At 42.7% G+C, this 12,332-nt stretch overlaps 1 long non-coding RNA gene across 1 annotated transcript; it reads left to right on the top strand.

Annotated features, from left to right (window-relative positions):
* Positions 1–3,814: 3,814 nt before the first annotated feature.
* On the top strand, positions 3,815–6,780 carry LOC133499531 (uncharacterized). Its single transcript, XR_009794683.1, has 3 exons — positions 3,815–4,109; positions 5,091–5,205; positions 5,961–6,780. It is a non-coding gene; the product is annotated as an uncharacterized LOC133499531 (long non-coding RNA).
* The last annotated feature ends 5,552 nt before the right edge of the window (positions 6,781–12,332 follow it).

Here is a 12,332-nt window from a genome sequence, read left to right as displayed (position 1 = left end):
CCTACCCACCACCAGAGTCATCCTACACACTACCATCCTATATGCTGTCGAGCTACACTCTCCCCTACCACTACTTTACAGTCAGTAACCTCCTTCAGATTACATCGTCTGCGCAAAATATAATCTACCTTCGTGGTTCTACCTCCGCTCTTGTAGGTCACTATATGTTCCTCCATCTTCTGGAAATAAGTGTTCACTACAGCCATCTCCATCCTTTTTGCAAAGTCCACCACCATCTGTCCCTCAAAGTTCCTTTCCTGGATGCCGTACTTATCCATCACTTCTTCATCGCCCCTGTTTCCTTTACCAATATGTCCATTACAATCTGCACCAATCACAACTCTCTCGCTGTCTGGGATGCTCAGAACTACTTCGTTCCTTCCAGAATTTTTCTTTCAACTCTCGGTCACATCCTACCTGTGGGGCATAGCCACTAACCACATTATACATAACACCCTCAATTTCAAATTTTAGTCTCATCACTCGATCTGATACTCTTTTCACCTCCAAGACATTCTTAGCCAGCTCTTCCTGTGGGAAGGTTGCTGAGCAGGACGAGAGAGGAAGAAGTCCGTCAGGAGGGGTCAGGGCTTCCTGTCTGGAGGACCCGTCCGGAACTATGCGCCTGCGCCTGCGAGGAGGTACTTCTCTGCTGCAAAGGGTTTTTGGGCCTCGGATACAAAAAGGACCTCCGCGTTAGGAGCAGCCACCGGGTACATGTAAGTCGGTGGACAGGAATCCAGCCACCCGCCCTGATTTGTGTTTAACATGATGAGCAATATCGATGTTTAGAAAGTTAGCAGTGTGCTTCCGTATTGATAGAGGCTAAGCATAGAGCCTAAACGTCGACGTATAGCACACATAGAACGCGTTGGCTAACATACATAGACTGATTTCACTGTTAGAAACCTGATGTAATGTTTGGATGAATTTATGAAACAAGTGTGATATATAAAAAAACCAGTTGTTCATGAAGACAAGAAACGTTGTTGGACACTTTATTAGGACACTGGACTGTACAGAATAGACTTTGTATAATAGGCACAACAGGTGCTTTATAAAAATATAAAAAAGACATTCCGCCGCTTGCCGAACACAGGAAAACGGAAGATGCGGTGGTATTGGGAGGATGACGAGGACTGGGTGGACCCCCGGTACAGGAGGCACCGCAGGCCTACAGAGGCTTCTGGGGGCGCGATGGCGTGGTGCAGGGAGGTCGATGTCCGCAGGCACACACAGACACACACAAACCATTCAGCCCTAACCCGAAAATCGCCCCTCCCCGCGCACGGGGGGAGGGGGAAAGCGAAATCTCACGTCTTCTTTGTCTTACAGGCCCGAACGGAGACATCTCCTGGGGGCCATTGATCACAGGACCTTGCGCCAGGGGAGACAGACTAAATTACATGTATGTGCATAAAAGGGTCTATGTGTACATGTGTACATGGGGGTTTCTTGGTTATGTGTGTGTGTGTGTATATATATATATATTATATATATATATATATAATTATATATATAATATATATTATATATATATATATATATATTATATATATGGAAATAAAAAACCCTGAAATCTCATGTCTTCTTTGTCTTACAGGCCGAACGGAGACATCTCCTGGGGGCCATTGAATCACAGACCTTGAGGCCAGGGAGACAGACTAAATTACATATATAATGTAAAAGGGGTCTATGCCGTCAATGCATGTCTTCTTGGTGTATGTGTGTGTATATATATATATATATATATATATATATATTATTATATATATATATATATATATATATAAACCCCCTGATACTCATACGTGTTTGCGTGGCAAACCGACAACACAGGAGTTATTTAGACAGCCAGGGTTTTAAACATCATTTGTACATTGTTTAAAATATTGTATATATCGTAGGAGTGCTTCCTACGGGATGCCGTGATTTCCTTGCCCCGTCTCGGACCTACTGTGGTGTTTGTCTTCAGTCGCGCCTGCGGTGAAAAAGCGATGCTTCGGGGCTGGCAGTACCTCTGCAGACCCCAGATGGCGACTGTGGGAAGGATGCCGAGCAGGACGAGAGAGGAAGAACTCCATCAGGAGGGGTCAGGGCTTCCTTTCTGGAGGACCCGTCCGGAACAATGCGCCTGCGAGGAGGTACTTCTCTGCTGCAAAGGGTTTTTGGGTCTCGGATACAAAAAGGAACTCCGCGTTAGGAGCAGCCACCGCGTGCATGTAAGTCGGTGGACCGGAATCCGGCCACCCGCCCTGATTTGTGTTTAACATGGTTAGCAATATCGATTTTTAGAAAGTTAGCAGTGATCTTCCGTAATGATAGAGGCTAAGCATATCGCCTAAACGTCAACGTATAGCACACATAGAACACGTTGGTTAACATACACAGACTGATTTCACTGTTAGAAACCTGATGTAATGTTTGGATAAATTAATGAAACAAGTGTGTATAATAAAGGAATATAAGAGTTTGAGCTTAAAGTAGTTCATTAGATGTTGCTACTTAGATGTTGAGACTGTAAAGTGCTGAGCGTGTGACTGGTGGAACGAAACAGTATGTACCGGTATGTGGTGCAAGAATGGAATGTTTTAGAACAGACGGTGCTAACTGCAAGGAGGATGCGGAGACGACAGGACTCAGAGGCAGTTGGTGGAAAAACTACTGTCAGGAAACCACCACCAGGAGGAGCCAGCACGCGAGTCTGCAGGGGAGGAGTCGGGCCAACATCCGGCGGACCAAAGGAGACCAATGAGATAGCGCCAAGGATACCTGCAGGAGACACAGAACCAATAGTGAATCAGTAGATTGTACTTGAAAATTGTTCTGGGAAACTCGGATGTAGAGTACGTCGGCTGAGGGAACAGAGACGTACAGGGTTGTAATGAGAGGGACCCGAGACCCAGGTGTGTGTTGAAGGAATAAATCCACTCGTGTGTGAAAATGCCGGCTTCCTGATACCTTTCTATTGCAGAACAAGCGCGCATATTGTTGGATGAGTGGCAGTTGGGTAAGGTCACAAATTGGAGTCAAATTACTAACTTAAGTTTATGATGATTTAGAAATATAAAATTTCCAACAATATATAAAACGATGGTTGTTCATGAAGACAAGAAACATTGTTGGACACTTTATTAGGACACCTGGATTGTACAGAATAGACTTTGTATAATAGGCACAACAGGTGCCTTTATAAAAATTATAAAAAGACATTCCGCCGCTTGCCGAACACGAGGAAAACGGGAAGATGGGGCGGTATTGGGAGGATGACGAGGACTGGGTGGACGCCCGGTACAGGAGGCGCCGGAGGCCTACACGAGGCTTCTGGGGGCGCGATGGTGTGGCGCAAGGAGGTCGATGTCCGCAGGCACACACAGACACACACAAACCATTCCAGCCCTAACCCGAAATCGCCCCTCCGCGCGCACGGGGGGAGGGGGAAAGCGAAATCTCACGTCTTCTTTGTCTTACAGGCCTGAGCGGAGACATCTCCTGGGGCCCAGTGAATCACAGACCTTGAGGCCAGGGAGACAGACTAAATTACATATATGTGTATAAAAGGGTTTATGTGTACATGTGTACATGTATGTTTTCTTGGTTATGTGTGTGTGTGTGTGTGTGTGTGTGTATATTATATATATATATATATATATATATATATATATATATATATATATATACCCCTGATACTCATACGTGTTTGTGCGGCAAAACGACAACACAGGAGTTATTTAGACAGCCAGGGTTTTAAACATCATTTGTACATTGTTTAAAATATTGTAATATATCGTAGGAGTGCATCTTACGGGATGCCGTGAGTTCCTTGCCCCGTCTCGAACCTACTGTGGTGTTTGTCTTCACTCGCGCCTGCGGTGAAAAAGCGATGCTTCGGGGCTGGCAGTACCTCTGCAGTCCCACCAGATGGCGACTGTTGGAAGGATGCCGAGCAGGATGAGACAGGAAGAACTCCGTCAAAGGGGTCAGGGCTTCCTTTCTGGAGGACACGTCCGGAACAATGTGCCTGCGAGGAGGTACTTCTCTGCTGCAAAGGGTTTTTGGGCCTCGGATACAAAAAGGACCTCCGCATTAGGAGCAGGCACCGAGTGCATGTAAGTCGGTGGACCGGAATCCGGCCACCCGCACTGAATTGTGTTTAACATGATTAGCAATATCGATGTTTAGAAAGTTAGCAGTGTGCTTTGTATTGATAGAGGCTAAGCCTTAACGTCGACGTATAGCACACATAGAACGTGTTGGCTAACATACACAGACTGATTTCACTGTTAGAAACCTGATGTAATGTTTGTATAAATTTATGAAACAAGTGTGTATATATAAAACGATGGTTGTTCATGAAGACAAGAAACGTTGTTGGACACTTTATTAGGATACCTGGATTGTACAGAATAGACTTTCTATAATAGGCACAACAGGTGCCTTTATAAAAAATTATAAAAAGACATTCCGCCGCTTGCCGAACACGAGGAAAACGGGAAGATAGGGTGGTATTGGGAGGATGACGAGGACTGGGCGGACGCCCGGTACAGGAGGCGCCACAGGCCTACACGAGGCTTCTGGGGGCGTGATGGCGTGGTGCAGGGGGGTCGATGTCTGCAGGCCCGTGCACTATGCTCTCGTCGGGGGTACTGGGGCGCACATCCTCGGGACCCCCGAGGGGGTGGGGGCTCAATTCAACAAACCTAACCAGCCAGTGCCGCTGGTCGACTTCCGGCGCTACGCCACTCCGCGTCTCCAGCACGCGAACAGCGGCCCCCAGTGACAGCAGGAGGTCGTTGTCCTTGCTGACAAGCTCGAGCTGACAGAGCCCCAGCTGGAGGTCCTCAGCAAGGGACTCACCTTCGTCCCAGCGCTGGGCGCGTTCAAAGACCGGCGATCCTTACTCAAATTGGGCATACAAAATTATTATATAATTTACACACCGATATCCCCATGGACGAGGGCCTCCAGTGCGTAAGGAGGATCTTCCGAAGGCAACCGGACTCGAGGAGGCCGGATGAGGAGTTATTGAAACTCCTCATGATGAATTTTGACTAAAAATGATGTCGTATTAAACGAACAATTCCTTACAGATAGGAGACTGTACTGACCAAGTGCCTCGGCAGACCTTCGGGCTACCACAGGTACCTAGACGACATTCGGGGACTCTGGATGAGGAGCCGGGACGAATTCGAACGCTTTGTACAGGTACTCAACACACACAACCCAAACACTTCATGATACATGGGTGGGACCTACTGACGTTTACGGGACTGCAAAAGAACATGACGTGGACTGACGTTTGGAGAAAATTGACAGAAAAAAAGTGGATCGGAGACTGGGGACGATAGAACCGTGGGGTCTGAACTCGCACAGGCAGACGCCCCACTAATCGGGGCCGGGAAAGGCCGGGCGGGAGACGGACAGGGCCGTAGGTGCTAAACACAAGTCGGTCGGTGAAAAGGAGGAGACGCCCCAAGCACTGGAGGCCCTCAAAACCCTACCATGAACCTAAACCAAGTTAGTACGCATCAACGCACACCTTGTACTAACCTAACTCCAAACCAGTACTTGATTAGGGGTCGTATTACACTATTTGGAGTTATAGGAGTTATAGTTATAACTATAGTTATAAGTTTCCTTTTCCGGGGACCATAATGATATATTGACAGGGACAATGACACCTGATATGTTATGTATAGAACCATGTGATGTGTTAAACAATGAGGACCGAGTTGCAATCAATGTATATAGTAACAGGAAATATAGTGAATAAGATTTCTTTTTTTTCCACAGAGGGCGATGGCCCTAATAGTTATTGGATAAGTTTTCTTTCGGGGGTCGAATGGACCCTCTGATACTCATACGTGTTTGCGCGGCAAAATGACAACACAGGAGTTATTTAGACAACCAGGGTTTTAAACATCATTTGTACATTGTGTAAAATATTGTATATATCGTAGGAGTGCTTCCTACGGTATGCCGGGATTTCCTTGCCCCGTCTCGGACCTACTGTGGGGTTTATCTACACTCGCGCCTGCGGTGAAAAAGCGATGCTTCGGGGCTGGTAGTACCTCTGCAGACCCACCAGATGGCGACTGTGCGAAGGATTCCGAGCAGGACGAGAGAGGAAGAACTACGTCAGGTGGTGCACCACGGGCCCGTCTCGCCTGCAGCGTCGGGGAGGTGGAGCCTGAGCGCGTGCGAGCACACAAACCGAGAAACAGGATGTTTACGTGTGGTGGGGCGGCGGGGGTGGCTACGCTACCACCAGTGAGTGATTTCTCATTTCTGTCAGTGTAATAAAGAGGAAAAAACAACACCCCCTCAACAGACAAACAGCATTACTCCCTCCTGCTTTGCTGAGCCAGATGGTGGCGCCTTCAGCCCTTTTACCTTTGGCAGTCCGGCTATCCCTGGAATTTGAACAAATTTTCTTTTGCAAAAATAAACAGCGTCCAGCCTCCGTAACGTGTACAAGTATCTTTTGCTTTCACTCTGGCTTCCGCCTTGTCGCTTGCTAAATCGGCTGTTTGTCCTTTAAGTGAAGAGACCGGCCTTGCAGGCATCATCACCCTGTTTAGACATGGCTCCGGCGGCTGACGCTCCGACGGACATTTGGAGCCAACGGTGAAGCGCATTCGTGCTTTGTGTGAGTAAAAAAGAAACTTTTGTGATGTGTTAAGAAAAAAAAAAAAAAAAAATCCCGAGCTTCCTTCCGTGACTCTGGGGCTTTTCCTAAAGCTTTAAAAAAAAAAGAAGAAGAAAGAATAAAAAAGATGAATCCTCCACCCTGGTGATTTGAAATGCAAAGTTAACAGTTTTTTTAAAACACATTGTACTTGAAAGTTTGAGGAACGTATACAACACTCCTAACCCTTATCGTTGAAATACTAAAAGGGAACGATTTTAAAAGAGAAAACATACAAGGAATCTCTGATTAAAAGCTATTAAAAGGGTGCTTGTTCTGGTATTCCCATAGATTTTTGTTATTCTTTTTCATCAGCAGTTAGGAGGTACGGTACTTTTGCAATGTTTTCCTGCAATCTTCTATTCATGGTGTTTCGGGGTTTTGGCGTTGATTGTAAAACAGGGGAGCCATTTCAGTTTGGTTCTTCCCATTAATTTCAATGGAGGCGAAACCCTTGGTAGACTTTGCCAAGGTAAAATTGGGAGCACGTCGGAAGGTAGGCCCGTGTGCGCGCGTTTTGCTCGCCAAAGGTGTTGCGACGGGTTGGGCGCATGCAGCTCACCTGGTGCGGTCTCCCGGTGGCTCAACGACAAGTGCTGCGGGTTCACCTGGTGGAGGATATTCATGTTTGTAACTTTATTTACAGCCAAAAACAGCGTTTCAGAGCACAGTTTCCTCAACTTGGCTATAACATCAAAAAGGATGCTTTTCTTGCCAATTTTATGCATGTTTCCTATATAACTCATCACCACACAACATTTACAGGCCTTTGGAATCAACAGAAAAGCTTTAGTTTTGGAAATATTCATGTTTGTAACATTTTTACAGCCAAAAACAGCGTTTCAGAGCATGATGGCACAGTTTCGTCAACTTGGCTATAAAATCAAATGGGATGCTTTTCTTGCCAATTTTATCCACGTTTCCTATAGAACTCTCCACCACACAACATTACAGGCCTTTGGAACCAACAGAAAAGTTTTAGTTTTGGAAATATTCATGTTTGTAACCTTTTTACAGCCAAAAACAGCGTTTCAGAGCATGATGACACAGTTTCCTCAACTTGGCTATAAAATCAAATGGGATGCTTTTCTTGCCAATTTTATGCATGTTTCCAATAGAACTCTCCACCACACAACATTAAAGTTCTTTGGAACCAGCAGAAAATCTTTAGTTTTGGAAATATTGTTTGTAACTTTTTTATGGCCAAAAACAGCGTTTCAGAGCATGATGGCACAGTTTCCTCAACTTGGCTATAAAATCAAATAGGATGCTTTCCTTGCCAATTTTATGCACGTTTCATGTATGTAACTTTTTTATAGCAAAAACCGCGTTTCAGAGCATGATGGCACAGTTTCCTAAACGTGGCTATACATCAAATAGGATGATTTTCTGGCCAATTTTATTGCACGTTTCTATAGAACTCTCCACCACACAACATTACAGGCCTTTGGAACCAACAGAAAAGCTTTAGTTTTGGAAATATTCATGTAACTTTTTTACAGCCAAAAACAGCGTTTCAGAGCATGATGGCACAGTTTCCTCAACTTGGCTATAAAATCAATGTGGATGCTTTTCTTGCCAATTTTATGCATGTTTTCTATAGAACTCTCCACCACACAACATTACAGGCCTATGGAACCAACAGAAAAGCTTTAGTTTTGGAAATATTCATGTTTGTAACTTTTTTACAGCCAAAAACAGCGTTTGAGAGCATGGTGGCACAGCTTCCTCAACTTGGCTGTAAAATCAAATAGGATGCTTTTCTTGCCAATTTTATGCATGTTTTCTATAGAACTCTCCACCACACAACATTACAGGCCTTTGGAACCAATAGAAAAGCTTTAGTTTTGGAAATATTGATGTTTGTAACTTTTTTACAGCCAAAAACAGCGTTTCAGAGCATGATGGCACAGTTTCCTCAACTTGGCTATAAAATCAAATAGGATGCTTTTCTTGCCAATTTTATGCATGTTTTCTATAGAACTCTCCACCACACAACATTACAGGCCTTTGGAACCAACAGAAAAGCTTTAGTTTTGGAAATATTCATGTTTGTAACTTTTTTACAGCCAAAAACAGCGTTTGGTGCAAGGTGGCACAGTTTCCTCAACTTGGCTATAAAATCAAATAGAATGCTTTTCTTGACAATTTTATGCATGTTTTCTATAGAACTCTCCACCACACAACATTACAGGCCTTTGGAACCAACGGAGAAGCTTTAGTTTGGAAATATTCACGTTTGTAACTTTTTTACTGCCAAAAACAGCGTTTCAGAGCATGATGGCACAGTTTCCTCAACTTGGCTATAAAATCAAATAGAATGCTTTTCTTGCCAATTTTATGCATGTTTTCTATAGAACTCTCCACCACACAACATTACAGGCCTTTGGATTCAACAGAAAAGCTTTAGTTTTGGAAATATTCACGTTTGTAACTTTTTTACTGCCAAAACCAGCGTTTCAGAGCATGATGGCACAGTTTCCTCAACTTGGCTATAAAATCAAATAGGATGCTTTTCTTGCCAATTTTATGCATGTTTTCTATAGAACTCTCCACCACACAACATTACAGGCCTTTGGAACCAACGGAAAAGCTTTAGTTTTGGAAATATTCACGTTTGTCACTTTTTTACTGCCAAAAACAGCGTTTCAGAGCATGATGGCACAGTTCCTCAACTTGGCTATAAAATCAAATAGGATGCTTTTCTTGCCAATTTTATGCATGTTTTCTATAGAACTCTCCACCACACAACATTACAGGCCTTTGGAACCAACGGAAAAGCTTTAGTTTTGGAAATATTCACGTTTGTAACTTTTTCACTGCCAAAAACAGCGTTTCAGAGCATGATGGCACAGTTTCCTCAACTTGGCTATAAAATCAAATAGGATGCTTTTCTTGCCAATTGTATGCATGTTTTCTATAGAACTCTCCACCACACAACATTACAGGCCTTTGGAACCAACGGAAAAGCTTTAGTTTTGGAAATATTCATGTTTGTAACTTTCACTGCCAAAAACAGCGTTTCAGATAATGATGGCACAGTTTCCTCAACTTGGCTATGAAATCAAATGGGATGCTTTTCTTGCAAATTTTATGCATGTTTTCTATAGAACTCTCGACCACACAACATTACAGGCCTTTGAAACCAACGGAAAACTTTACTTTTGGAAATATTCACGTTTGTAACTTTTTCACTGCCAAAAACAGCGTTTCAGAGCATGATGGCACAGTTTCCTCAACTTGGCTATAAAATCAAATAGGATGCTTTTCTTGACAATTTTATGCATGTTTTCTATAGAACTCTCCACCACACAACATTACAGGCCTTTTGAACCAACGGAAAAGCTTTAGTTTTGGAAATATTCACGTTTGTAACTTTTTTACTGCCAAAAACAGCGTTTCAGAGCATGATGGCACAGCTTCCTCAACTTGGCTATAAAATCAAATAGGATGCTTTTCTTGCCAATTATATGCATGTTTTCTATAGAACTCTCCACCACACAACATTACAGGCCTTTGGAACCAACAGAAAAGCTTTAGTTTTGGAAATATTCACGTTTGTAACTTTTTTACAGCCAAAAACAGCGTTTCAGAGCATGATGGCACAGTTTCCTCAACTTGGCTATAAAATCAAATAGGATGCTTTTCTTGCCAATTTTATGCATGTTTTCTATAGAACTCTCCACCACACAACATTACAGGCCTTTGGAACCAACGAAAAGCTTTAGTTTTGGAAATATTCACGTTTGTAACTTTTTTACTGCCAAAAACAGCGTTTCAGAGCATGATGGCACAGCTTCCTCAACTTGGCTATAAAATCAAATAGGATGCTTTTCTTGCCAATTTTATGCATGTTTTCTATAGAACTCTCCACCACACAACATTACAGGCCTTTGGAACCAAACGGCAAAAGCTTTAGTTTTGGAAATATTCACGTTTGTAACTTTTTCACACTGCCAAAAACAGCGTTTCAGAGCATGATGGCACAGTTTCCTCAACTTGGCTATAAAATTAAATAGGATGCTTTTCTTGCCAATTTGTGCATGTTTTCTATAGAACTCTCCACCACACAACATTACAGGCCTTTGGAACCAACGGAAAAGCTTTAGTTTTGGAAATATTCACGTTTGTAACTTTTTTACTGCCAAAAACAGCGTTTCAGAGCATGATGGCACAGCTTCCTCAACTTGGCTATAAAATCAAATAGGATGCTTTTCTTGCCAATTATATGCATGTTTTCTATAGAACTCTCCACCACACAACATTACAGGCCTTTGGAACCAACGGAAAAGCTTTAGTTTTGGAAATATTCATGTTTGTAACTTTTTTACTGCCAAAAACAGCGTTTCAGAGCATGATGGCACAGTTTCCTCAACTTGGCTATAAAATCAAATAGGATGCTTTTCTTGCCAATTTTATGCATGTTTTCTATAGAACTCTCCACCACACAACATACAGGCCTTTTGAACCAACAGAAAAGCTTTAGTTTTGGAAATATTCAAGTTTGTAACTTTTTTACTGCCAAAAACAGCGTTTCAGAGCATGATGGCACAGTTTCCTCAACTTGGCTATAAAATCAAATAGGATGCTTTCCTTGATGTTTCTTGCCATTTTATGCACGTTTCATGTATGTAACTTTTTATAGCAAAAACCGCGTTTCAGAGCATGATGGCACAGCTTTCCTAACGTGGCTATACATCAAATAGGATGATTTTCTGCCAATTTTATGCCATGTTTCTATAGAACTCTCCACCACACAACATTACAGGCCTTTGGAACAAACGGAAAAACTTTAGTTTTGGAAATATTGATGTTTGTAACTTTTTTACAGCCAAAAACAGCGTTTCAGAGCATGGTGGCACAGCTTCCTCAACTTGGCTATAAAATCAAATGGGATGCTTTTCTTGCCAATTTTATGCATGTTTTCTATAGAACTAGAAACAGCCTTTCAGAGGATGGGTTCTATATATATTTATGCATGTTTCCTATAGGCCTGTAATGTTGTGTGGTGGAGAGTTCTATAGCAAACATGCATAAAATTGGCAAGAAAAGCATCCTATTTGATTTTATAGCCAAGTTGAGGAAACTGTGCCATCATGCTCTGAAACGCTGTTTTTGGCAGTGAAAAAGTTACAAACGTGAATATTTCCAAAACTAAAGCTTTTCTGTTGGTTCCAAAGGCCTGTAATGTTGTGTGGTGGAGAGTTCTATAGCAAACATGCATAAAATTGGCCAGAAATGCATCCCATTTGATTTTATAGCCAAGTTGAGGAAACTGTGCCATCATACTCTGAAACGCTGTTTTTGGCTGTAAAAAAGTTACAAACATGAATATTTCCAAAACTAAAGCTTTTCTGTTGGTTCCAAAGGCCTGTAATGTTGTGTGGTGGAGAGTTCTATAGAAAACATGCATAAAATTTGCAAGAAAAGCATCCTATTTGATTTTATAGCCAAGTTGAGGAAACTGTGCCACCATGCTCTGAAACGCTGTTTTTGGCAGTGAAAAAGTTACAAACGTGAATATTTCCAAAACTAAAGCTTTTCCGACATAATATTCCAAAACTAAGCTTTTCGTTGGTTCCAAAGGCCTGTAATGTTGTGTGGTGGAGAGTTCTATAGAAAACATGCATAAAATTGGCAAGAA

Source organism: Syngnathoides biaculeatus, chromosome 4 (assembly GCF_019802595.1).
Source record: "Syngnathoides biaculeatus isolate LvHL_M chromosome 4, ASM1980259v1, whole genome shotgun sequence".
Taxonomy (NCBI): domain Eukaryota; kingdom Metazoa; phylum Chordata; class Actinopteri; order Syngnathiformes; family Syngnathidae; genus Syngnathoides; species Syngnathoides biaculeatus.
Note: the sequence above shows the minus strand (reverse complement) of the source record. Positions and strands in the feature narration are given on the sequence as shown.